A 26,323-nucleotide genomic window follows, 5' to 3' on the forward strand; every position below is an offset into this window, starting at 1 on the left:
AATGATAAGATCAAGGATGAGATGACCAGGAGGCAGACTGTGTGGCTCATTAATGTAAACTGAACTTCTACATCATTCTCCTTTTGCTTATTTCTCCAAAGCACTTTTGCTTTGGAGAAATAAGAGCAGCCAAGTGCATATCAGACATTTGTGACAGCACACCAGTTCCAAAACTGATTACATCAGGTAATCAGGCAGTGAGTGACCATGGTCTATACAAAAACACGCAGGTAGAAACCTACTTTAAATTAGAGCAACTGGTAAGAACCTTGTTCTGCCCACTGTGTTAGTGGCTGGATAAATTCTGTGCCTGTTCCCATAGGTGGCAAAGGACAGTGAGTTTCCTGGGCAGAGGACCTCCTCTTTACCACTTACAGAAAAGTATCGTGGTCACAGGAGATGGGGACATTACATTTATTCTAGTGCTCAGCAGTTAGTCGCAAACATGACAGTGTTGTGAAAGTGCTGGACATTAACCTCTCATGGCAAACTGAACTGGGCAGACAGTTCTTTTCATCTCTCATAGAAAATGGGTCATCTTTGGTAGTTTACAGACTGCAGGGCCAGAGTTTACAGAGCAGCAGTCACAACATGAGGCCTGATGTTTGGTGTGTTGCTGAAACTCCACTGGAAGAAGCACTAAGAGGAAAGAAAGTCTGAGTAAAAAGACAAGGACATTACACACCTCTATAAAAGGGAAGCTGGTGGGTCCAAGTCAGCCTTTGTTTAATCTGTGTGTTGCCTGGTCAGCTGGACACTTGTTTACCCTGGCATTTGTTTCCATTCCACCTGCTAGAGATGTTTATGTGAATGCTTTGAAATAAACTTTTTAATTTATAGCTAAGTTGAGAATGTCAGTTGCATCAACAGGCTCCAAGTACCTCTGGCCTGTGTCCACATAAGACAACTACTACCAACTGCCTTCTTTAAAATTGTTTTCCTCTTCTCCTCATTCAAATAGGAAAACATGTAATTACATGTAAGTTATACCTCCTGTATGTGACCTACCTATGAAAATATGCAGGTTTTATCAGGATACAAAAAAGCCTTGATATATGTATATATTTAACCTTGCATATGATTGTGAAATATTTGTGGGATAGACAACTGCTAATTATATTTCTTGAGACTCTGTCACATTCCTAGAAACTAGGAGTGAACGTGAACCCTTTAGCCTTTTTAGCTGTGCTGATAAGAGTCGGCATGTTTTTATTCTACATGGCAGATGGCTATGAGCCATCACAATTTTTATCAATACAAGGCTTAGATGTTAGAGGACTCTTAACAGTAGTGACAGTTCCATTTTCCAGGCTGTGCTGGTGGTGTAGCTATGTGAGTTTGCTAGTACCTGGTTTCCGTCAGTCAGAAAGTCAGAAAATCATCAGCCTAAACTCCCAGTAAGCAGTGCAGTGTATTGTTGGAGTAGGTATCAGCATGTATTCCTGAAAATACTTCATGAATAACAGAGTTTCAGGAAGAGAAACAAAACAGCAACCAGTTGTGTTGCTGTTCTATTTGTTCTCTGGCATACCAGCAGTTTAAACTGCTGACTACCTAAAAATGGTTAGGATGGGTCATGACACTGAAATAAGAAATCCACTTAGATCAGCAATCTGTCTTATCAGGACACGCCTTTAAAAAAGCACATGATATTTGCAAAAGAAAGAATAAAATGTGAAATATGCATTCTTCATGGCATGTTCAAAAAAATGTAATCAAAAAAATCTTTTGCCCTTAAAAAAGCCTGCTAGCCTGCACACAGAAACAGAAAATTGTGCAATGTAATCTGATATAATCATTGAATGGGTACTGCCATCTACTTCCTATAGATATCTTTGAAAAATATCACGGGAAATGTCTTTTCCATTAGGTCGTGTAGTCTTAATGATACAAAAGAAAGGTAGCATTAGTCTTGGATTAAAAGTAACAAAAGTGTTTAAAATGCTATTAAAATGACATTGAACTACAAGATTGTAGCTAACAATGCTTTGATTTTGAGTGGATGTGGTAAAGGGATGCAAATGAATATGGACTTGTCCTCTTGGATCACCTCTGCATGCTGTCCTACCCTGGCCACATCTCGCATCACTTTTGAACCCTTAAAGCAGGGCTGAGTTACACCTTGTGCTTGTCCCAGTATGTGGCAGAGCAGCCTGTGGTTCATCCAGCTGGTGGCAAGCATGCTTGTATAATTATGGTATTATTATACCATATTATGGGTTTTCATTATTATTATTATTATTATTATTTATTATTTAAATAAGATGTATTGTATAAATAGGGTATATATTTGCACAATACTTGTCCGGAGGAACAGTGAGTGGCAGCTCGGTGTAGTCACCTCATGGCCAAACTACTTTTGATGGTAGCAAAGTTCACAGTTTTCCTGTCTTTTCTTCTCTTCCTTAGTTTACACAGACAAAGAAAATCTAGACACATTTTTATAGTCATGTCTGGTGATCTTAAAATGTGGAAAATTAATCACTAAATAAATCATGAAGCACAGTGAAAGCATATTCAATTGCTAGGACATCAAAATGTCCAGTAGAGATAGGATACAATCTGGGGCAATGGAATGGACAGCAAAGAATAAGAGGATAGAATGAGACTCAAGTTGCCAGATACTCTAAATGAGTACAAAAATCAGATCTTTTCCTGTTACTACATTCATGAGAAACAGAACCATTTTGCTGGGAATTCCCAGTTTATTCCCCTTTTTGATGTCAGTCTGCATCCACAGCTGGGAAGGGAAGCATATTTTGGCTTCTCCAGTGAACAGATGTCGCAAAAAAGACAAAGATTTTATGCACAGGAAGAGCAACAGCGGAGGGTGAGCTTTCCCAGGGCATGGAGGCATCATTCTCTGAAACGTACATATCTCCAAAATATTTTAGACAGATTTCTTTTATTGCCTCCACTGTTGGCTGAAGTATCTGCATTATAGACTGTAGATGAACCAGTGTAGCATTTATCTGCATTGCGTTAAGACCCGTTAGGTCCACCATATGACATCACTGAAAGATACTGGCTTTTCCATTTTCATCAGCATTTTGTAGAAAATACATTCAGACACTCAGTAATTTCAATATTTTTTTTTCTTATTATGAAAAAAATAAATTGTCTTCTGAAATAGCTGGCATCATGGACAAAAAACAAAAGTGTAGGTAATCTAGGTTTTGTGATTTATTGCTACTTTTGCTGCAGTGTCTTAGTGGAAGTCTGGGGAAAAACATTACTTTTTGGTATTTTAAAAACAAGCCAACTTTTCTATTTGAAATTATCATTTATTTATCTAGTTAGCATATATAATTTTAAATTATGTCATGTTTTTCTTAATTAAAGTTCACTAAAACTTCACAATATTTCATTCAACCCAGAATTGCATTGATTTTGTATGTTTTGGACTGCTAAAAGTAAAGTGGGCTTTTGCCATCCTTGTTTTTCTTGGCTTCATTTTCTGTTAATTGCCAAAAAAATGAAGAATTACTTATTTGCAAAGATCTGTTACAGACTACTTTTCATTATGCCTACTTTGCTAGTGGTTGAGTCCTCTGAAAAGTTATGTCCTTTTAAGTTATTGCTAAAGAGGTAGCCAGAGAGAGAATCATGGGACTGAAGAAATAGTAATTCCATCAAGCAATTATCTTCCACTTAGATTCCTTTTAGAAGACTATCAGTCAGATTTTATCTAGTTTTCATGTGTATTATAAAGATTGGGTTAATTTTGAATCTACTTATCCAAATTTTCTTTGCAGGCCCTTTTGAATAGACCTCTTATTTTGTAATTTATGATGATCAGCTAGAATTATACCGTTATTTAAGTTTTTCTCACTGCCAGCCATATCAATCTTTGCATGACTTGTCTAAGATCACTGGGAGCATCTGACACACTTTCGGCTTTTGCTGACAGCAAACTTATTCCTCACTATCAGCATCCCTATATTTCCCCATGGTTCCTAATTGCTGTTTTCCGTTCTACTTTCCTCTTAACTCTGGTGCCTCAACACATGCCTTTTAATGGATTGCAAAATGTGTGAGTATTTGACTTGGCAGTTTTTTAACAATTCCCAGATATTTCTTATAATTCCAGACATATATATATGCACACATATATATATACACATATACATAGGAAGTAAAGGAAGAGAAGAAAGGAATTTTAATTCTTGGAAAATTTTGAAGCCCCAGGTTAAAGTAAAATCCCTTGCATTATATTTTACTTATCCCTAAAATTTATACTTATGCAGAAGGCAAATTACTGGTTTAAATGTTTGCTTTTGTGGGAAACGGTTCTTCTTCTTCCCCACATAAGTCTAAACTTGTAGCCCCCCGGCATCTGCTCGCGACAGCTTTGTTCTGAGATTGGAGAAATAGATTTACAGTGTGTGTAGGTGAAATAAGATGTTAGAAAACTAATATGTTGTAGAGCCTGAGACCACTTCATATATAGCTTCAGATATGTTTGGCTATAACAGCATTTTTAGGAAGTGACTGTCTCCCAATATGGAGACAACCTCCAATAGGTTTAATGCTTTATTCAGGCTTTTATATAAATATTAAGAAGATCCATTTGCCAAGTAATAGAAAATAATCAGGTATTGATTTGCTATCTACTTGTAGATAAACTGATTAATGTAAGAAGAACAGGAAAAAAGTGAACAGCAATTGTCTGATAACAAAATAAGCTATTTCCATAATAAAGCAAGTACAGCATATCCAGTGCAAAATATTATAATAATTTCATTTTGTCCCTTTGAGAGTGCTCAAGAGCTTTGTTGTTATCCAGGGAATTCATAGAATCACAGAATCTTAGGGGTTGGAAGGGACCTAGAAAGACCATCTAGTCCAACATCCCTGCCAGAGCAGGAATTGCTGAAGAAGCTTGTAGTATAACCAATTTTTAGAGAAAATACCAGTTTCACTAATGTGATTTATAATTATTCACATCTTTCAAATTCAGAAATCAAAGATAATCAGAAAGAATGCATTTCGTAGTCAGCATATGTTTGTCTATTTTTTTATAAGGTTGCCACGTTACATTTCCATTAAGATGTATAGAGTATTACATGCCTTTTTTAACACTGTTGTTTTCATCATGGAATGACTGGAATTAAGTTAGGGCAAAGTCCCGCAGTCAAAACTGTAATTCAAAATGGCATTTGGAATTAAATGCTTTGTTAGGTTCTTATTCCATGTTGTAATTTTAAATTTCTTGCTAGCCATATGAAAATGCAGTGAAATGCCAGAAAGATCATAGCTGCAAGATTCTGGTGGTGTTTATTTTCAGCTGCTGGAATGTCTTGTCTCAAACACCCTTGTGCTTCTAATTTGAAGTCGGATGCCAATAAGCACAGGGCCAGGGAGGGAGGGAGCATATCCAGAGCAGCCCACAAAACATGCCAGAGAGGAACTGAGCAGTCATGTCACTCCCCAAAAGGAGAATGAGTGCCTGAACGTGAAAAAAATCACCATTACATCAGGCAGCTTGGACATGAGAGGAAGAAAAGAAACCATACACCTGGCTACCACCTGTTAGGAAATGAGCCGCATCATTTATACTTTTCAGCATGCAAGGCTTGTATGTGGCACATGTTGTCAGACAGGGATTAAAAATGAGTGAGAAAGATTAAAATTATGGTCTGCTCTCTCTGGGCCCAGTTTCACAATTCATCATTGTGGATATTGTTAAACTCTAGTCTTAAATGCCGGATAACACAAGATAAGTAGCATCGTGTCTCTGCTAGAAGTCTCTCCTTATGGTAGGCAACCAGGAGGCCTCATCTTCCCCTTCTCTTCGAATGTTCACTTCCCAAAAGCAGGGGCTCCTGATTCCCAGACCCAGCTCCCTGGACTGTATATTCGTTCAGCACCAAGCAGACATTTTTGCACATCTGAAAGACCATTATATATTTGAAACATTCCTAAAAACTGCTGAAAGTGCTGAACTGCTTTGCGTCTGATTGTTTAGAAGGTGCCTTGCTCACAAAATATTTCAACTGCTACAGATCTGCTCACATCTGGACATCTTCCTTACGTCAGAGGTGGATGATGAGATCCAGATGCTCTGACTTACTGATGTTTTCATTAACTTCTTAGCAGTTTTGTCTTTGCTTTGTTTACCAACTGCAACTTCTTAACTCCAGTTCACATATGTGAGTGATACTGGGAAGAGTGGGGAGAGGAGCAGGGAAGGAGGGGGGCAGCCAGAGAAATGAAATTAGTGTTTGGCCTAGATCCAAAATAACTGATTTCTCTTATTACAATGTGCGTCTCCAGGATATGAAGCCTGTGGGAAGGTCAGCCTCGAATGATAGGAAACATTTTGCTGAGCTGCTATTTTCAGTAAAAATTAGCTATATGATTTGCTAATTATCTTCTAATTTAAGAGTAAACATGTTAAGCTATGAAGACAACAGAAAATAAGGATGTAAGATAATACTAATGGCAACCCTCTGAACTTTGCATTTATGATCATGCCTAAATCTAATTGCCATAGAGAGCATATTTATTACTCTGAGGGGATGCCGCCATTCAGCAGACATAGGAGGGAGCCCAGTTATACTGTAGGCTACACATTAGGACCTAGCTGAATAGTTCTTTTAAGGAGTTGTTGGCAACAAATGGAGTACAAAGGGGAAAAAAAAGCAAAAAAACATAACACAGACCCAAGCAGCTGCATAGTATCTCTGTGGCAGTAAATGTTTTATATGTTTGCTAATTTTATATGATAGAATTCCACTTACAAGAATTTCAACCATTTATAAGGGCTAGTTACTTCAGCTTTTTCCCACTGGAAACAGAATTAGTGCTGGCAGTACAGCTTCCCTTGCAGTGTACATCCCAGTAAGAGGCTGAATTTTCAAAAACAGGCTAAACTTGCATTTTTCGTGTTATGTAGTTATGCAGTTATATTTGGGGAAGGCAGCGAAGGAGAGAGAAACATCAGAGCACATTGACGGATCAATGCTATTATTCACTAAGCACTGCAGTATCCTTAGCATTATGTAAGAAACAGAGATCAGGAAAGTCCTGTTTTGAAAATATTATAAGCTATGAAACTATCACAGTCAGTGTTCAGTGGCAGGAGATAAATTCAGAAGCCATATTAATATATTTACTACATACCCCCTAAAAAATGCAGTGGTCACTAAGACCAGCACAGGCAGAAAGAGAACTTAGTCAGCTGAGCTTCCGCCTGCAGTGCCACATTTGCGAGCTTGCAGGGATCCAAGGAGGGCTGGGGCTCTGCAGAGGAATAGGGGAAAAAATAAATGGGCCACGTTCTCCCAGTGCCGGAAGGATCTGCTGCTCATTCATGCCAGTGTTTCCAGAGTGTGAGAAGGTCAATTAGCAGTATAGTTTATTTTTGGAGGTACAGATGTGTTTGTCTGTGGGTGCTCAATGTGCACGTATCTGTGTTAATCTTAGAGAGAAGCAGCTAATAAAAATAATAGGAGAGGAACATTCTCTCATGTGATAGTAGACCAGAGCCCATCCATGACTGTAGCTTCTTGATTATACTCCAATATAAATTAAAGTGGTTTATGTTTTGCAGTTTCTGATAAATAGGGATGAGACTTTTGCACATTTCTCTGAGGGAACTTGCTGAATAGAAAGCCAATTGCTGAGAAGTTGTAGGGACAAAGGGAAATCTGCATTCTGCTCTTCTCTTCTGCTTTCACTTTTTCAAGTCTCTATTGTGTACCAATACAACTTCATTTCAGAGTGAGATAGAAAGAATCAAAACAAGACTTTAGACTTCAGTTTTAGATTAATTGTCTCTTTCTCTATTGATGGTCCAAAAGGCTTTTGGTATCTAGCAGTATTCTGAGAAGTTCATGTTCAAATTTTGCATCATCCTTTCAGACTTTCTGCCATGTTACTCCTGGTACTTGAATATGAATCTCTATTTTGGCAGCCATCCTACAGTACCAAAGTATCTGCCACTTGAGTGGAGGTAACAATAAGTCTGCTCTGGTGAGCCACAGACAAGAAGGGTTTGGCACATGCTTTTGCCTGTCACTGCCAGTCACAGAAGAAAATCTCGAGGCCTTAAACTGGCACTGGTGTGTACAACTGCAAGTGAGCGGAATCCTTGAAATACATAAAGTTTCACTTTGAAAAGTTAGGCAGTACAGAGCTTTCTTCCAGCCATGATTTTTGTATAACGTCTTCTTGTCTGCACTTGTGCTTTGCAATGTCATTTGCACATCTTTGCAGTTGGTGTTCAGAGTTGAGGGGACAAAGACATAGCTGTGGAGTGTTCCCAGAAGGCTCGTGCAAAAAAAGCCTGCCCTCAATCTTTTGTTCTCTCTCCATATCTGCCAATTGCCAAATACCTCTATTTTGGTCTCAGATAAACAATCCCCTAGTGTGTTCTGTTTGCCTTGATGCACTAGTCCTCACCATACCTACTTCCATTCATCCTGAGCACTTTCATTTAAAGATGACAAATTAAAGCTTCAAGGATGTGAGTTTTATCTACTATGATGTTTCCGCTGATCAGTAGTTCAGCAAACATTTCTGGATTTTGTTGAACCCTATACAGCAGTCAACTTCAGGGACCACTGCCATACACAACCATGAACTAAAGTGATGAGAAACCAAGAAGTTTTTAAAAGCAAATGAAAACAGCAGCCTGGTAAAGAGAGGTTCGCTTTACTCCCAGTTAGGTTGCTAAAAAGTAATCAGTAATCTGAAGAAGAAAACAAAACAACAACAAAAACGCTGAAATTTTAAGTGATCTTGCTAGAAGGAGAGATCAGATTAAAATGAAAACTTGGTAGGTTACAAAAAGCAGAGAAGCCTTGGATAGAGATTTTGAGAATAGTTGCGTAAGCCAAGCAGAACACTTGTTTTGTGTCCTGCTTCTTTTAACCAATGATCCAGTGATAGAGGCTCATGTAATGGGTCAGAAAAAAAAACTCTAATCTTGTTCCTAATACAAGAAGATGCTGCCTAAAAATCTGTCATTGTGCAGAACCAAGAGAAACCAGATTGTGATCAGACATTTATGTTGATGTATTTGTTTGTTTTTCTGCTGTAAGAATTTGCTGAATGGACACATTCACAACCCCAGCTCTTTAATACAAAAGTGCTGACCATATTCTTCTGCATACCACATATTTTAGAAGCCTAAGGAAGTAATGAGACTTACATTATTGATAAAATCCTGACATTTAATCTTCTAGCCAGAATTGGAGGTTTTTTCACAGTTCTGTCAATGAAGAAAACTAAAGTGATGTTTCTATGTGATTTTTTTCAATCTAGTATATATTAGTCATAATATATGTATGACCATGCTATGTTGATTGGCCTTTTGGATTTCTATAAAAGGTGAAGTGAATGAGATAAGAAGCATTCTTAAGCAAAAATAACTCTCCAGTCAGAATTAAGTTTCTCTACTAGTGCTTACCTTTAGATCTAATTTGGGGGATCAGTCCAGATTCCCCTGACAGCTCTTTGTTGGTGAATTGTGAGTTTGTGGTTTTGCATCTCAGATCATATGGAATAGCCATGGTTCCTTTTTTAGACCAAAAAGAGTCTTATGATAAGCAGCTCTAACCTAGATTAGAAATGCCATAAAATCCCACTCACTAACTTGCATATTATTTGAGAAAGCTTTATTATTATTTTTTTTAATATAAGAAGTTCAGATATATATTTTCTGAATGTTCATATTCTAGTAATAGGTTCTATAGTTTGCTTTTGAGTCTTTTGTTCATTGGAAGCTAAAATTACCTGTGGTCTCTTAGGACCCTCACAGCAAGCACTCAGATACTTCAAGCAAGAGCAAAATGACCACACAAATATTTATCACTGGCATCAGCACAAGTGTTACAGAAACAGAGTCCTTGGCTTATTTCCCAGTCATGGCAGCTTTTAAGAGAACTTGAAGCTACTTTTCAGATTGAGTCTGCTCTTTGAAAGGACTTGGTAAAATCTGTTCCATTTTGTATGGGCCTGCGTTGTCATGTATAGGCTTTAAGAGGTTGGCCTGCAACCTGTCATAGTAAAATGTTACATATGTTTGTAACATTGCAAAAGAAACCTTCTAAATCTGTTAGAAATGCAGAAATGCAGTGAAGTATCTGAAAGATTACATTCCGTGCCATTTTAACCTTACTGAAGCTTACCATTGTATATCTGTGGTAGAATCCTCTGGGGATTTTTTCTTCAACTGGACAGAAATGCAGAACAGTTGAAAGAATGGACACTCAGTGAAAATGAAAAAAATAAGAGATTAGAAGTGAAGTATCTGAATGCTGACTGAGTAGTAGATATTACTGATATGAACTTAGCTTGGGAAGTTTGTAGGTATCTTGAAACAGGCTATTGGATGCAATGCAATAAAGTTAGATGATGTCGAATGGAAATACATTTTCATTGCAGAGAATTTAAATAGCTTATGTCTTCTGAGGAGCAAGGAATTTTGCTAACTTGAAAGCAACAGTAATTTCACTAAGGAAAGCATACAGTCCAACAGAAGAATATTAACAAGTCAAAGACAGGTATTTTGATGAGATCTCAAAAATGAAAAAAAAGATAGCCTGCCTTTCTCAATCTTTCCATCTACCATGAGAAGTAGAACTAATTCAGCAAGCCTATATAGAAAAGATAGTATCTTGTAACCTTGCACTTAACTGCCATTGCAGCATTTATGAGTGACCATAAAACTTGATTCCTTTCCCAGTATCCTACTATCTGAATTCCTATATTGTTCTCACTATCGTCCCATCAGATCTATGTATTTAAGAATAGAAATAAGTAAAATCTCCTCTCTTTTCTTTTTTTTCCTCAGACAGCAAAAAGTAAAGAAATATTGCCAAGAAGCTTGTTCTGCTTTTCTCACAAGTCCATATTCTTATTCCATGTTTTAATTACTAGTCTTTATAATCCTCCTTTTGCTCATAAGACATCTTATATAGTAATGCCACTGGGGTTAGCGTCATCAGACAGCCCATTTGAAAATTGAAACCAGTAGTTTCTGATCCCTGAGCTCACCACTGCTTTTAATAAGTTCTACTGAAGCTGTTAGGCATTAAAGGTCATTAGAGCTTTGTGTATATTTGGGCTATTTGGCAAAATTAGCTTGCCATGGTGGCCTGATGGGTAACGATGAGCACATCTGGTTCCATTTCTTTGGAGCTACCACAGCAAGATGTAATTTCAAACATGAGGTTTCAGTATCCACCACCTGGGGAAATCTCCACAGGGACTTAACTCTTCTCTGCCCTCTTTATTTAAGATCATTCACTCCAGTGCTTCCTTTGTATTCAGTACATCATATCATTTCATTCCCATCATTTCAGTTTTCTGCCAGGGGCCAGTTCACAATACTAAGCACAAAACTGTTCAAGACAAGGATAGACAACAAACATATGTTTGTGTAATGCCTGAAGCAGGTGCTGAGCACCCTCTAACTAATACATATCTCCATACAGTGATAGTGCTGTGATTAAGTTTTGCTTGACAACAGTTTTGCTTGACAACAGAAAGTTCATAGTGACCAGCAAAACTGACATTTTTTTCTCTGTATGGGAGGAATCTCTTAAAGAGTACAATCTGTTGCAAGAAAGAGATCAAAATCAGCCCATCAGGAAAATTTATCTCAAAGTATTTCTCAACTTAGCTAAACTCTGATCTTTATGTATTATATTTCTACAGAACTGCATTTTGAAAACAGTAAAGTGAAAACATCAACTCCAGTACCACAATAGAGAAAAAAAACAACAAACAACACAAATGAGCACAAACATATCTTGACAACGCAGCTTGCTAGTGTTTAAAATATATATAATTAATTTAATTATGAAAATATGTCCAATTTAAAATATTGCTATATCTGCTGTTCTGTATATCTTGTACCACTTTATTATTTTAATAATTAATATGTTCCTGTATTCTCAAACCAGGCACAGTTAGAACGCACAGCTGCCTGTTTTACTGTTAGCACTTACTTGAAAGCACAAGAAAGATAATAAGATATTATTCAGAAATACAGAAGGAAAATATAAAAACCAGGAAGAGTTTAATGGGACCGAAAGTAATTTATACCAGTACTTGAAAAAGAGACTACATTTTATACCCAGCAACTGGGGGGCTTTTTGTCTTCTGTTTCAATTCTTTCCATGTCTCTAAAATACCATGAGAGCTGGGGAATGGGTACACCTGCTCTGTACATTGAGCAACAGAACTGAGGTCTCTGCATGGATTTGTTCTCTTTCTCTTCATTCCATTTGTATGAATGCTAGTATATAATTAAATTAAGGGCAAGATCTTGAAGCAGAAAGAAAATAGGGTCATCATCACTCTTACAGGAAATTCCATAAAAACGTAATTGTAAACTTCAGGTTGTTAATTGCTATCAGCTATCTCTTATACATAAAAAAGCTATCTGATTCCTCCTGGGATGTGGCAAAACCACAGTGCTTTTAGCAGAAAGGTGCCGCAACACAGTTTCTTGAAGATCCCCAGAACAACAGCAGAAGACTGATAATTCTCTTAGAAAAAGAGAAAATGGAAATAAAATTGCTATCCTGGGACTGAATCTCATCGGCTTAACTGAGACATACTCTTCCATTTGCAACCTCTCAAAAAAACTACAATGTCAGAGGAATTTGTCATCCTTAAATCACAACTTCTGGCCAGTACAAATAAAACAGTATATGGAACTGATTTATAGCTAGAAAAGATTCACACTTACTTCTCCTCCACCCCCCTTCTTTGATATTAATTTTATTTACTAGATAAACCTGTTCCACCAAAAAGTCTGATACATTATATAAAAGTACTTATTTTATGGGTACATAATTAGTGCCTTGAACTGGTGAACCAGGAAACAAGCTTAAAATGGCTTAAAATAGCCTTTTTATTAGCAAGACCCCAATTTCAATAATATTTTAATTTTTTTCAGCATTAAGGAACTAAAAATATAATTCACAGATTAATTGAACTTGGGAACATTGAGTACTCTAATATATCATACTCTATATATTGCAGAGAAGTCCTACTCCAAAATATTTTTTTCCTTATCTCACAGAGTCTGTCTGAAGCGCTCTAAAAAACATACTGTGGTTGAACTTGGTTTTTCATCAAAGAGAGCATCGCTAATTTTAATGGGGCTGGACCAAATATTCGTTAGGAAAGTGATAAAAACACTACAAAAGGCCCTCAATAAATGAGCAGATGTTCCTTGTCTCTTTTTCAGAATCAACATAAAAAGTCCTTTCATGTTTGAAGTTCCATGTGTATTTCTGCTGCCATTCGAGTGCTCTACATCTGTGCACAAGAAATAATTCCAACTTTGAAATGCAGCTGTCTAAGGAAAGGCAAAGAAGAAAAATCTTGCACACCCAGCAGTTTTGGCCTTCTAAAGCTAAAACATGACTGCCCTTTCTAGAAAAGTGTAACTTGCAAACACTGTGCTGCTCATGTAGGACAAGAGGATCTCCTTTCTTAAAGCTTTCCTTGCAACATGCGTACACAGTAATATTATCCCATAAAAATTCCCCTGGCTCAATCAGTTCCTGGTGGAGGTGTGCAGGGTATGAGTACGGCCAACGCTCCAGAGAGCTCACCATCTAGATGAGGGCAGAGGAAATTTTCTTAATTCTTATCTATAACTCCATCCTGTAGTTACTGGCAGTTACACAAATAAATTCAAAAGCATTTTTTTATGTGACGTATGTATTTGTGTGCATGACAGTAAAAGGCTTCAAGTTTTCCTCACTCACAGTTGAGCCCTTTTAACAGTGCCTTCCTTGGTAATACTCTGCTCCTTTGGACTCCTTTTCAATTCAATGTGATGGTACAAATAGCAATGAAACTCCATGTAGCTTCAGAAACCACCCTTCTCTTTGCCAAGGAAAGGATGAGCACTGTACCATGGCGTAAACAGTGGCTAGAGAAAGGCTGCTAAACACAGCATTTTGGGCAGGGTGGCTCCTTTTAAGAAGAGAATAGAATTGCTGAACCTCCACAGCCAGTCACGGATGTGCCCCGCTGGCAGTGAGCAGCCTTTTGCTTTACCTTACTCCTCTCCCTGTGGGGCCAGGCAAATGAAACTCTGATCTCTTGGCCTACAAGCTTGCAAGTGTGAAGCAGAGGTTTCTGGTTTTTCCCCAGAAACTCAGTGTAAGCAAATGGGTTTACCACTGGATTTCTCTGACTCAAGTGAGTGCACCCACACTCCACTGGGTGTGCAAGATTAAAGCTAGGAAATAGTCTTATATATATATATATTATATATATATACATATTATATATACATATATACATATATATATATATACATATATATATATATACATATATATACATATTATATATATATACATATATATATATATATGTATATATATATATAAAAAAAAAGCAGGCCTCAAAATCCAGTTTTATAGTAAAAATGTAATTCCATTATGTAGCAACACAATAAACTTCCAGGAGAATCAGGATCTGTTTTCTGAGTTATATGACACCTTTACCACTTGTAGATTAATTTGAACTGAAAGCATGTTTTAAATATTACTGTATTGTTAAATAAATTGTAGTAAATTGAAATGTCACTGTAGATTAAAAAAAGGAAAGAAAAAACTGCTGAGACGTGTATTCAGCAGACAGGTCTGTAAATTAAGGGTAAAAAGGAAAATTAAAGAGAGAAGCTCAAAATGGCACTCACAAGAACGCAAGGCACTTGAACAGAAATGATGCAGCATTGACATTCACTGGAGAAGAATGAAAGGAGCTCACTATTTAACTTATTACTTTCTGTAAAGCCTTGTGAAATACCAATAAAACCGAGAATCTAAATATTCCATTATCTTAGCAACCGCTAGTAAACTAGACAAACAGCAGTGTGGATGAATCTTATTTTACTTGTCTTTGGCATAACTATTCACAGATCCTTAACAGCTTCTGCAGTAAAAAGCACTCCTGAGAGAATAACCTTTAAAGCTCTGCAAGACTTTTGAAATTCAGAACTTTAAAATTAGTGGGATTTAGGCACTCTCTCTTCAGAATGTGTGCATGTCAGGACTGTCATGAATGAGAGGCACTGTGTGTGGTCAGTAACAGCTCTCGTTAAATCCTATAGCTAGGTGAGCTAAATACATGCAATATACTTTACTGGTAGGTGTAATTAAAGAGGACCCCCTGACTTATGCAAATAAGACATCATTAGTTCATTTAGTCATCTGTTCTCATTTGATGAGGTATTTCTATGTATGCCAGAAGTTACATTCACTTTGGTAGAGTTCAGTTTTCTGCAAAAATTATTCTGAAGAGTTCTGACTCATCCTGAAGACTGATTTCTTTCTTCTTTCACCTGAGTTCATTGCTTACAGATAAGCAGAAACCAGCGCATCTAACAATGCATTACCTCTGTCCTTCTCACCATTCACAGTCTTTAAACAACATCAAGCAGTCAGAGCAACAGTTTACAAAGATATCCTGCTTATTGCCATAAGTGACATGAGTGCTTTATAGCTCTGTATTTACAAGATACCAAAGTAGTTCTTAGAGAGTAGTGCAATTTCCCTCCTGCCCTGGGCACATGAAATCAGTGAACCTAATAAACCAGAAAAGCCTCATTAATGGAAGCAACTGTCCTTTGTGAGTGAGCAGCAGAAGCCAGCAGATCAAAGGTGCCTCACTTCCTTCAGTAGTGCCTGCACATCTGTTTTCATTATATCGAATGTGTGGTTAAGCTTGCTGGTTCACAACAACAAAGCTTTTTGCTATTACTGTTTTTCTAATACATGCTGACTGCAGTTTTCAACTAATCTTTTTCTAAAAATATTTAAGCATTTTAGCATGGAGTTATTAGTCTGACTGATATAAGCTCTGTCTAAGCAGAGTGTCAAGAGATGGGATTCTGCTCATCTGGCTATACTAGATGTAAATAAAAATATTAGACAGCACTGTGTTGGTCTTAACTTTTCTTCAAAATAACATCAAAAGCTGGTTTTTTTTGCAACTATATCCATCTGTAAACAATCCCAGGACCAGATCTGCTCTTAGACCAGTAGGTAGGTTCTCACTTTTTAAAAAGATACAGAAATCGTAAGAAATGGTATAACCTTTGTGTAGTTTAAGAAAACCTAAATAAAATCACCATTTCACAAGATCTTACTTAGCTGGAACCAAACCAAATTTGAAGAGATAAGTATTACTTGGCAAAAATCTATTTTATTTCCTTCTTTCAAATCAGGGAGATCCAGTTTAAATACTGCAATATATTCAGAACGTAGTGTTCTTTAACAGTAAGCTCCAAGAAATGCTTTTTTCCTACTTTTTATCAACTAAGAAAAACTTTACACTATCAAACTAAAACACTGCTGACCCAAGACCATTCTTATTCTTTCTGTATACTTTTCCACAAGAGATTTTGTAGTAGAGAATTATTTTGGAATATCATCCATATTCCATAGGCACAGACTGTCAAACGGAAGTAGATGGTAATTAGAAAATGTACTAGAAGCCACTTTATGGACAAACGTCTTAGTACTGAAAGTGGCCATATACTGTGGCTGAGCATCTCATCAAAACTGTAAGTCACTACTCTGATTGTGATGAACAGTAATTATAATGAACAGTGACACAAGAAAGAAAAAAAAAAAAGAGGGAGAAAGGCTAATCTAGTAACGCACTTAGCAAAAATTTGTCTGAGAGGACAAGAGGAGTCCTTTAAATTGTTACCCCTCCTCCCATCTGGCATGCAGAATGGAGGAAGCTGATCAAATAAAATGAAAAATGCCAGATATTTTTGCACAGTACTGCACATGTGTGATTAAAGACAGTGCTCAGGGCCTGGTGTTGGTATGACCCAAAGTTCATTTCAGTACAGTTGAGTCTTTCCTCCTGCTTTGGCAGATGGGCGAAACAATACTTAGAGGATGATGAAACCTCAGCAAAACCCTGAGTCAAGTCCACTCGAGCTTTGCAGTGCATTTATTTCTGAGTGACTGCAGTACTCCCAAAATATACTTCTATTTGCTTGTGAGAATCCAGGAGAAATCTGAACAATTCGAGAAAAAATAAATCACTTGTGTAAAACATGTCAAGAAAATCTTCTCCCTAGTCAGGAAGGAAAACAGATAATTTTAATTCTACTGTTTCTATTTGTAACCTAACATATTTCTTCAGCTAGAGAGGACAAACAGTGACTTTAAATAGGACTTCTTGTTTCCTCTTGCCCATATCACTGCCCAAAGTGCTCTCCACCCTATCCCTGCTTGAGTGATATCCTTATTCACTCTTATTTATGAAAGATAGGTCATCCAATTCAGTTACAAAGTCAACAGGACAAGTTAACCAGGGCTCTTGACCAAGAGCAAATGTTACATAACGTATGCTCCAAGTACAAACTAGAAAGAGTATAAACAATCAAAAATGTTCAAGGCAAATGGATACTTGAAGAATGTTCATTTGTTGTTTCACTTTCCTTTATTCACGCATTTATATGTTATCTGTTTAAAAAGAAAACTACACACTTGGCTGACAAACTTTAACTTTAGATAGCAGAGAGAATGTGTGCATATAAAGATGAATTTTCTTCCCAAAGATGGAAATGACAGCCAGAGAACATCTTAATGGAAAATTGTAGCTCTTAAGGGATTTATTCTTCACAATATGAATGAAGTATTGAAGGTAATAGGCCTGTAAACTTAAATTGTGCAAGCAGTGATTTTAACTGCACTTCATTTTATGCACTTTTCTCTTAGTGAGTCCAGAGGGAGCTGGGATGTGTGAATCTGAGTATAGAATTTAGGATACTGCCAGGCAAGCACAAAACCTATACTACAAATAAATGTTAACATACCCTACAAGTATAAGGCCACTCACAAACAGTATATTTGAATTTGTCAGAAGAATTAAGCTAGTCATCTATGTGTTGAAAGTTCACACTTAACCAAATGTGTCACTCAATGAAACAAGTAATTTCTTCTCACATATATCATGATTATTACTTTAAATCCGTAATATTTCTGTAATCTACTTTTTCTCTTCAGAACTAATCATACCTATTTAAACATAAATGATGGTGCTAATGGATATTTTGTCCTTAGAACAGACTAACAAATAGCAAGCTAGTATTTTCATGAGGTTTTGATGTAATTGGTTTTCACCCAGTTTATGCTACTAATCCCCATGACAGATTAGCAGTCTGTCTTGGATAGCAACGTAATCATACAGGGGAAAGAAAAAGTGAAGTCTGGCTGAGCTTTAGCAACTCGTGACACATTTGTTAGATGCAATCTTTATATATATTACCCTATGTCTCTTGCTATTTCAAAAAATTATCAATGTTCATGTTAGAGTAAGACTTCCTGCATGCCAATGCCATTGAGCTGACTTCAGTGAGGTATATATGTCCATACTACCAAGCCATATGTACAAAAAGAGGTAGGCAGCTTTTTGGGGTATTGCTATAAAGTACCTTCCATTCCTGTATTGGTACTTAAACCACAGCTTGGGCACTTCTGTCTTAGAGATTTCCTTTTTTCTTGTGATCTTAAGAGAACTGAAAAACAAGAACAGAATCTGAGGAGGATCCTAAGTCCCGAACTCATAAATTCGGTGATTCTCTGAATGGTTTGAGAAAGCATAATGAAAAAGTGTCAGTTTTCCAGTATATTACCTGTGGTCCTCTCTGCCCTTGATCCAGTGAACCTCTAAATATCTATCACTTAAGATCAACTGCTACAAGCTCTTGCTGAGGACATAAGCCAAGTATTGGGATGTGTGGTTGTTATGGAAAAGGAGGATTTTAATATGTTTCACTTAATACACTTTTGGATATGAAGGCACTTAGTCTCCACTCTGTCACATTGATGTCCAGAGTCTTAATACTTGACTTAAATGGATGTGAACAGCCGGAACTTTGAAAGTTCAGGCAATGAGCAAATTGTGACAAGCCCTCATAACTTGCTAAGTTTATGTTAATAGTTATGTACAGAGCATGCATCTCAGTGTTTTCAGCTAGGCACTTCAACAGCTTTCATGGGGTTTAAGAGGCAAAGTATGATTGTATATGCTGAATGCATACAAAATCTGTTTTATTCACTCTCTCTTTGACCACAGTTACTTTTCATAATTGAGAAAACTATTGCCAGTATCTAGGACAGAGTAGATATAAATAACTGCCAGATCACTTGTCAGTTTGTACCTTTGTTTTTAATTGCAAAATAGGGATGACCAAATAACTCCTTTCTGAAACATAACTGTTTCTTGACAGAAATATGCACCAATTTTTTGTCCCACATCTTGTGAATAAAAGTTTTGTTGTTTTTTCTACCAAAGAATGAGTGATTAGCCACTTTGCTGGCATTCCTAACAAGACTATTTGATAGTGAGATGTGACTGTTCTAGTGTCTCACTCCTCACTCAGTCTTCTCTGGGAAATATTATTACAAGATAGTTTGGTTATTCTATATCTAGAGTAATTTAGCTATGAATGATTCTCAGCAAGGGAACCTCCATATGCCATCTTCTACTTCCACACATGTGCCAGCCTAGGTACCATCTGGTAACACTGATTTTAGACAGAAAAAAATTCTGCCCTTTTTCTAATTAAACACTTTGTTTGAAACTCTGATGCACTGAAGGAAGTGGGAATTTTGCCAGGATTTCATCCTATCTGTTTTCTGAGACTTCGCATGAAAATGTGCTATGTCACATTGCTTTCCCAGCACAGCGCTGGGTAGGGTATATCCTGCAGAAAGACATCTCTTGTAAACAAGATTTTAGCAATCTTGGAGGGAATTTCCTGCTGTTGGTCTGATTGTTTTGAACACCATTGACCTTGCTGCAGATTTCTATTCTAAGAGCAGCAATTCATCTGTGTCCTAGGATCAGTTGCTTTGATGACAGTAACTGCTGGGGAGGTGGATAAGGAAATCTAGAGACACTCACTGCAGTTGTGAGGCCTGCTGATAACCAGTCCAGGCTGTGCTCTGGCTGGTCTATACCGATTTAAACACTGTTTGGAAGGAAGTAGCTTCACCGAGGAAGGAAGCAAGAGAATGCGGAAAACAAACCAAAAAAATTCCAAGTATAGCACACATACAGACCACATCATGTTGCCGTCGTACTACCAATATTGCACAGCAAAACACAGGGCGAGCACACCTCAGTTTGCACCAAAAATACATTTCTAAAATACATTGATATTTGAGGCATTCTCACACGCTTTTCAGATTCCCAGTTCTTATTAAAGAGATGAATCTGTTTCTACTTTGCAAAGAATGTCACATTCCTCAACAAGAAAATCCCATACACTTGGGATTGTAATGACTGATTCATGGACAGTTTTTTCTGAACACAAGGAGGAGACCTAGGCACAAGAGCCAAACCATAGGGAGCAAAACAGACTGATTCATTTAGTTCATGTCTTCTAACTCAAAAACTCTTCTTGTTTTTTAATCTTTCCTCTATAAAAATATATTTATGTCAGCATTATATTTTAGTTGACTTAATTTCTGGAAAGTAATTTTTAGTTTGGTCTCTCTGGATGGTGTGATGTCACAGTTCCCAAGATGTTTGAAACATAAAGTAGTTTTCATGTGTCAAATAATTCTTAGTCCTCACAAGCTGAAGCCCTCCAAAAAAGTACCTAGTCAGACCATAGAAATTTAAGGTAAAACTGAGAAAATAAAAAATTGTGTCTTGATCATACTGCATGAAGAGCATTTTCTTAGAAGGGCTGATTTCTCCACACAGTCTCAACATTTCATGGGAAATCTTTCAATTTTCCATCTATTTTACTATATAATAAAGAGCAGACTATGACTATATAATGAAGAACAGATGTAGCCTGAAAAATTGCAAAGTATGCATAATGAGGATCAAATAAATAGTAAATGTTCAATATAATTTGATATTGAAACTATCAAGTGTATTACACCCTTTTTAATACTTTAGATTCTTGTGTAAAAAGTAAAATGGGATTTTGATACAGGGACTAAACACTTTTAAACAGCTCTAAAGAATAAAAAGGAAGATCAGGGTATCAGTTAATATAGGTATTTGGAACTCTAATTTAGTAGCTTTTTTTAAATTATGTTTAATGAATCACTGAATGTAAATATTTCAATAGCTCCTCAGTGGAAGTTCTTGATTTCAGTGAAAGTGTATTTCTTACTGTGTCTTAAAATTGTTGATTTTTTTGGTGGTAAAACTTGCAAAGTCTTCAGAAACCCTCCAGCAAGAGTTATGCAATGACACCCAGCTTTCATTTCCTATCATGTAAGGTCTGGTTCAAAGGCTTATTAAAATCATTGAGCATCTTTTCATTGACCCACAATCTTAGACATTTTTCATGTATTTCTTTGAACACAAGCTGAACCTAATCATAGTGTATACTGGTCATGTTTACCTGTCATCATATAGTTTTCTGTATCTTAAATTGAGGTTAATTTAATTCAAAAGAAGCACAAGTACTCTCCTCAGATGTAACTGCATGAAGCAGGTCCTCTTCTTACCACACTCTTATTTTGATCATGTGTGACCCTCCCTGCATCATCATGGCATTTACAAAACGTAATTTTCCTTTTCACAAATACTTGTATTAAGAACAAATGGCTTTCCAGGCATTTTTGTTTTAAGGGGCCTTCTTTATGTCCCCCAAGCTCAGGCCGCTGAACATTTAACCTGCTTTGAAATATCTTCTACTGTTAGTATGCTGCATGAGCAGGACAGAAAAAAAGCAAAAGACACTCTGCACATTCTTCTGTGGCATTCCCACCCCAATATAAAGCTCTCTGTTAGGCTTACACAGCAATCAGCTATCACCTTTCCTCGTGTTTCTGCATTTCATCACTCAGCTTCCCTGTGGCCTTGATGACACTCCCTGGCACACCTTCCTTGCAGACACTTACATGTCAGTCAGCAGCTGCCTTCTCACACGTCCCAGACCCGTTGACCAGCTTGTGAAGTACTAGCAGATAGTGCTGTGGTTTTTTGTTGTTTTATTTTGTTTTTCTAGCCTTTCTGCATTTTAGAAAGACATTTAGAAATATAATCAATCAAAGGTTGATCAGACAAACATACATGCATTCAACATTCATACTGAATTGTGAAAAGATTAATACCCTACTTAAGGAATGCAGGATGACATTCCTGTACCAACATTATGGGGAGAAATAATTAAAAATACAAAACCTCAAAAAACAGTTTGTGATAGTACTGAGAGACACTGTTTCTGATGTTAGTGGTGTCTAAAAATAACTAAGGCACAACTGTACATCTATACATTGACTGAATTTGATTCCTTTAATGCAAACAGAAGGAATAGGAGGTCACAAGTTTCAGTCCAATATTTCTTTAATCCTGGTTAACACCTCTGAGATACGAAATGCCCATTCTCAGGTCCACCTATTATTCCCACTTTCTTTTTCAAGAACTTTGCATATCACAACTATGGCAGTTTGGCTTAAGTATTTTCCTCAGTGCTGGATAATTCCTGGCCTCAAGAAAAGAAATCTTCTCTTAATATTTCCTTTTATGTTCTACCAGCATGCTGTTATTTTCTGTTGAATTGTACTTCATAGTTCCAGGAGAAATGAGAGTATTTCACAAAAAAAAAAAAAGCGCTAAAAATTTTTTCACCTACAAAATTCCATCAGGTTGTGAAATATGTGCTCTAGTGTAATACAGCAGAATCAGTCTCTCATAGAGCTTATTCCCAGCTAGTTCCCTTAGCTGGAAAATGGAGAGGTGGGGCAGGATGAGACCTTTTTAATCCAAGAGGAAATGGTCAGTGACCTGCTACATCACCTGAACATCCATCAGTCTTTGGGGCCGGATGGGTGGCACCCAAGAGTACTGAAAGAGTTGGCAGATGCACTTGAAAAGCCTCCTTCCATCATTTATCAGCAGTTCCGGCTAACTGGGGAGAACCCAGTGGTGTGGAGGGTAGCAAATGTGGTACCTATCCACAAGAAAGGCCAAAAGGAGGGTCCAGGGAACTCTAAACCTGTCAGTATGACCTCGGTGCCAGGGGAGGTCATGGAGCAGATCATCTCGAGTGCCATTACTCACCATATACAGAACAACCAGGTTGTCAGGTGCAGTCTGCATGGGTTTATGAAAGGAAGGTCCTGCTTGATGAACCTGATCTCTTGCTGCGAGAGTGGTGGTGAATGCAGTTAAACCCAGCCGGTAGCCAGTCACAAGTCTTAAAGGTTTTTTCCAACCTAAGCGATTCTATGAATCTCCTATTCTATCTATTATTTCTGTTACTTTTGTTTTGTTTAACATAACCAGATTCTAACTTTTCCTTTAATACATTGCCTTTACTAAATGCCAACTATTTCAGCCCACTAGTCAGGATGACCAGTCTTGTCTCATGTTTCCTCAGTCTTCTCTTTCTAAAAACCTGTCAAGGTCTCTGCATACCCTCTCACAGATTAGAAATTGTAATTTCCACTGAATTAACTATTATGGCAAGGCCAGCACTGGCAACTGAACATGGCACACCAGTGCACATACGTTTTTGCAAAGGAAAGTCACCATCTGGGTGGAATGCAGCTAAGATCCTTCCTGGCCCCATCTGCAGGTGAGAGGTGATACCAGTGGAAGCAGCTGGGATGAAATTAGTCTACATAATCTTGTAAAATGTTAACCTTAAATGGAGAGGCATATGTTTCTGTACTACATAACCTTGGTTTCTGCCTCACCAGTGGACATTTATTAGATCTACAATAAATACTTGGTATAAATGCCATAGTGGTGGTCACCCTTCTAATATCTAAGATGTTTTATTCTGGGTCACATTTGAGTATGGCTCTTTTGACAAACCTAGAAGATTACAAAATTGCAAGGTTTTAAGATAACAATGATACAGTTTAATGACCACTTCTATAGGAAAGCGTAAAAGAAACTAGAGAGTCAGGAACCGATATGCAAATTAATTAAAAATAGTAATCAAGAATGTTTAAGAAAGTGCAAAAGGAGCTGAATTATATAATCTCTTGAATTATACCCTAGTATATCCTAATGTCCAATTGTACAAGATATGTGGATAGTTTTTGCAATAGAAAGAGGAAAGATGTTAGCCAGCTCAGGGAAAGAGGATTTTACACCTCTGTGTCCATCCAGGAACCTTTAATGACAGAATGAGGAAAGTTGTATTTCTGAAACAGCATAAAATCTAAGAAAGTGGCGGAAGATTATATAGATCACCTTGCCAGCTAAGAGCTATGCTAAAGTGGTTAAAGATTTTGACTGAGAAATATAAGCCAGGATGGTCTTACTGCAAGTGTCACATATTCACATGCTTTCTTGACTAGTGTCAGCAAGAGGAGCAGTTAAGAAATGGCCGACAACTCAACCCAGATTTTACATGCTGTACTTCTTCAGAGTCCATTGGACTTGGAAGATTAGTAATGGTGCTAAAACAAGGGCTGTGTCCTTTCCATCCTTGCCTTTGTGCTGCTGCAAATGTTCATGTAGTCAGGCACTGAGCTGAAGCAGGAAACTGAGTTAGATGAATATCAGCGAGGGTGTTTGGAGGCAGGGTTGATTTGGTTGGTTTGTCTGCTGTCAGGTTCACTTTTAGCCACTGTGATTCCTGATCCAAGTCATTGTATGGCCTTTTGAACTTTTGTGGCATAACAAAGACAGGAATGGGAGTGCAAAGGTGGGGATGGAAAGCAGAGCAATTTTTGTCCCAGCTCTCATTTATATCGGCTTTAAATGAGCATGAAATCACAGCCACATTTACACATATGCCTCTACCTGTGCACAAAAGAAGTCCAGGACACATGCACTGCTGAGATGTTACAACATATGGCTAGTAGTGCAAATGAAGTAACCCGTCCCTGACCTCACCAATACCAAAAGATCTGCAGCAGCATTTGTTGCAATGAAGGATCATGATCTCCTGTACTGCATGTAATCATCTTCATTCTTCATGATGTCCATATAAATTTATTACTTAGCACCTCCATTATACAAGATAAAATCTGCTCTGCAGGCTGATCCACAATTACACTGCCTTGCGGTTAAAATGTTCAAAGTGCTGGTAGTTCTGTTGCAAAGATCTTCACAATGGATTTTGTGATGTCATGCAATATATGGAACCTGTTGTCAGGCAGCTATGAGTCCTGTCATAATATCCTAGGAAATTTTTTATATGATCTATGCTTTATAAAAACTAACTACTGGAAAGAGTCCAGCACAGAGCCACAAAGATGATTAGATGAATGGAGCATCCGTCCTATGCAGAAAGCCTGAGAGAGCTGGGTCTGTTTAACCTGGAGGACACTGAGAGGAGGTCTCATCAATGCTTAGAAATATCTAAAGGGAAGGTGTCAGGAGGATGGGTCCACTCTCTTTCCAGCAAGGTCCAATGGCAGGACAAGCTGGAGCACAGGAGGTTCAAACTAAACATAAGGAAAAACTCCTTTACTGTGGGAGTAACAGAGCACTGGAACAGGCTGCCCAGAGAGGCTGTGGAGTCTCCATCCCTGGAGACATTCAAAACCCATCTGGATGTGTTGCTGTGTGATCTACTGTAGGTGATCCTGCTGTAACAGGGGGATTGGACTAGCTGATCTTCAGAGGTCCCTTCCAACCCTGACCACTCTGTGACTGTGATTCTATAATCAAACAAACCAAATAGCTCCTTTTCCTTTGAGACTCCAGATAAGGCATTTTAAGACAATTTGCCAGGCAAAAATGATGATGTAAATAGATACAGAACAAAATATTTATCATCACAATCCCCACACCCCCAAAAGTGACTGTTAATTCACAGTGTGCTACACAGGCACCCTGTGCTTATGTTAGAGAAAATACTGCAAAGTTCTTCCAGTGTGCACCAAAAAGTACCAGGCTCTTCAATTTGAATAAACACGCACACAGAAACACACTCAATATGCCAAGACAGGAGGCCTGGAGTATTTGAGGCACGGTGGCAGCACCACACAACAATAGTGCAGTTTGTATTGCTGGCAGCACAGGCACAGCACTGGCCAGAACTTCAAAAGTGTCCAAAAGACCAAAGAAACGGCGGCAAACAGAGAGCAACTTTAAATACCCATAGAGTACTTTGAAGTGATTATTAACAATGCGACCCATAGCCCAAGGCATGCACAAAGTATGTCTGCACACCAAGCTGCTGAATGGAACAGGATTTGTTTATCAGCCCCTCCACCAAGACCACAGAGGCTTCCTCTGAAAAAATTTATTCTTCTCTGCTCCTACAGCTGAATGTGCCACAGGCATTTTCTGTGGGACAGATTCAGCTAATAAACAATCAGTTCACTGGAAGTGGTAGCAAATCCTATCTGGAGAAAGCTGTGAGCTGTCTTCTATGCCA

General features: G+C 37.7%; 1 protein-coding gene across 4 annotated transcripts in view; it reads left to right on the top strand.

Moving 5' to 3' along the window:
- The window catches only part of DLC1 (DLC1 Rho GTPase activating protein), a 233,960-nt gene that overhangs the window by 133,395 nt on the left and 74,242 nt on the right, over positions 1-26,323 (top strand). The window lies entirely within an intron of this gene.

This window comes from Apus apus, chromosome 4 (assembly GCF_020740795.1).
Source record: "Apus apus isolate bApuApu2 chromosome 4, bApuApu2.pri.cur, whole genome shotgun sequence".
In the NCBI taxonomy this organism is placed as follows: Eukaryota; Metazoa; Chordata; class Aves; order Apodiformes; family Apodidae; genus Apus; species Apus apus.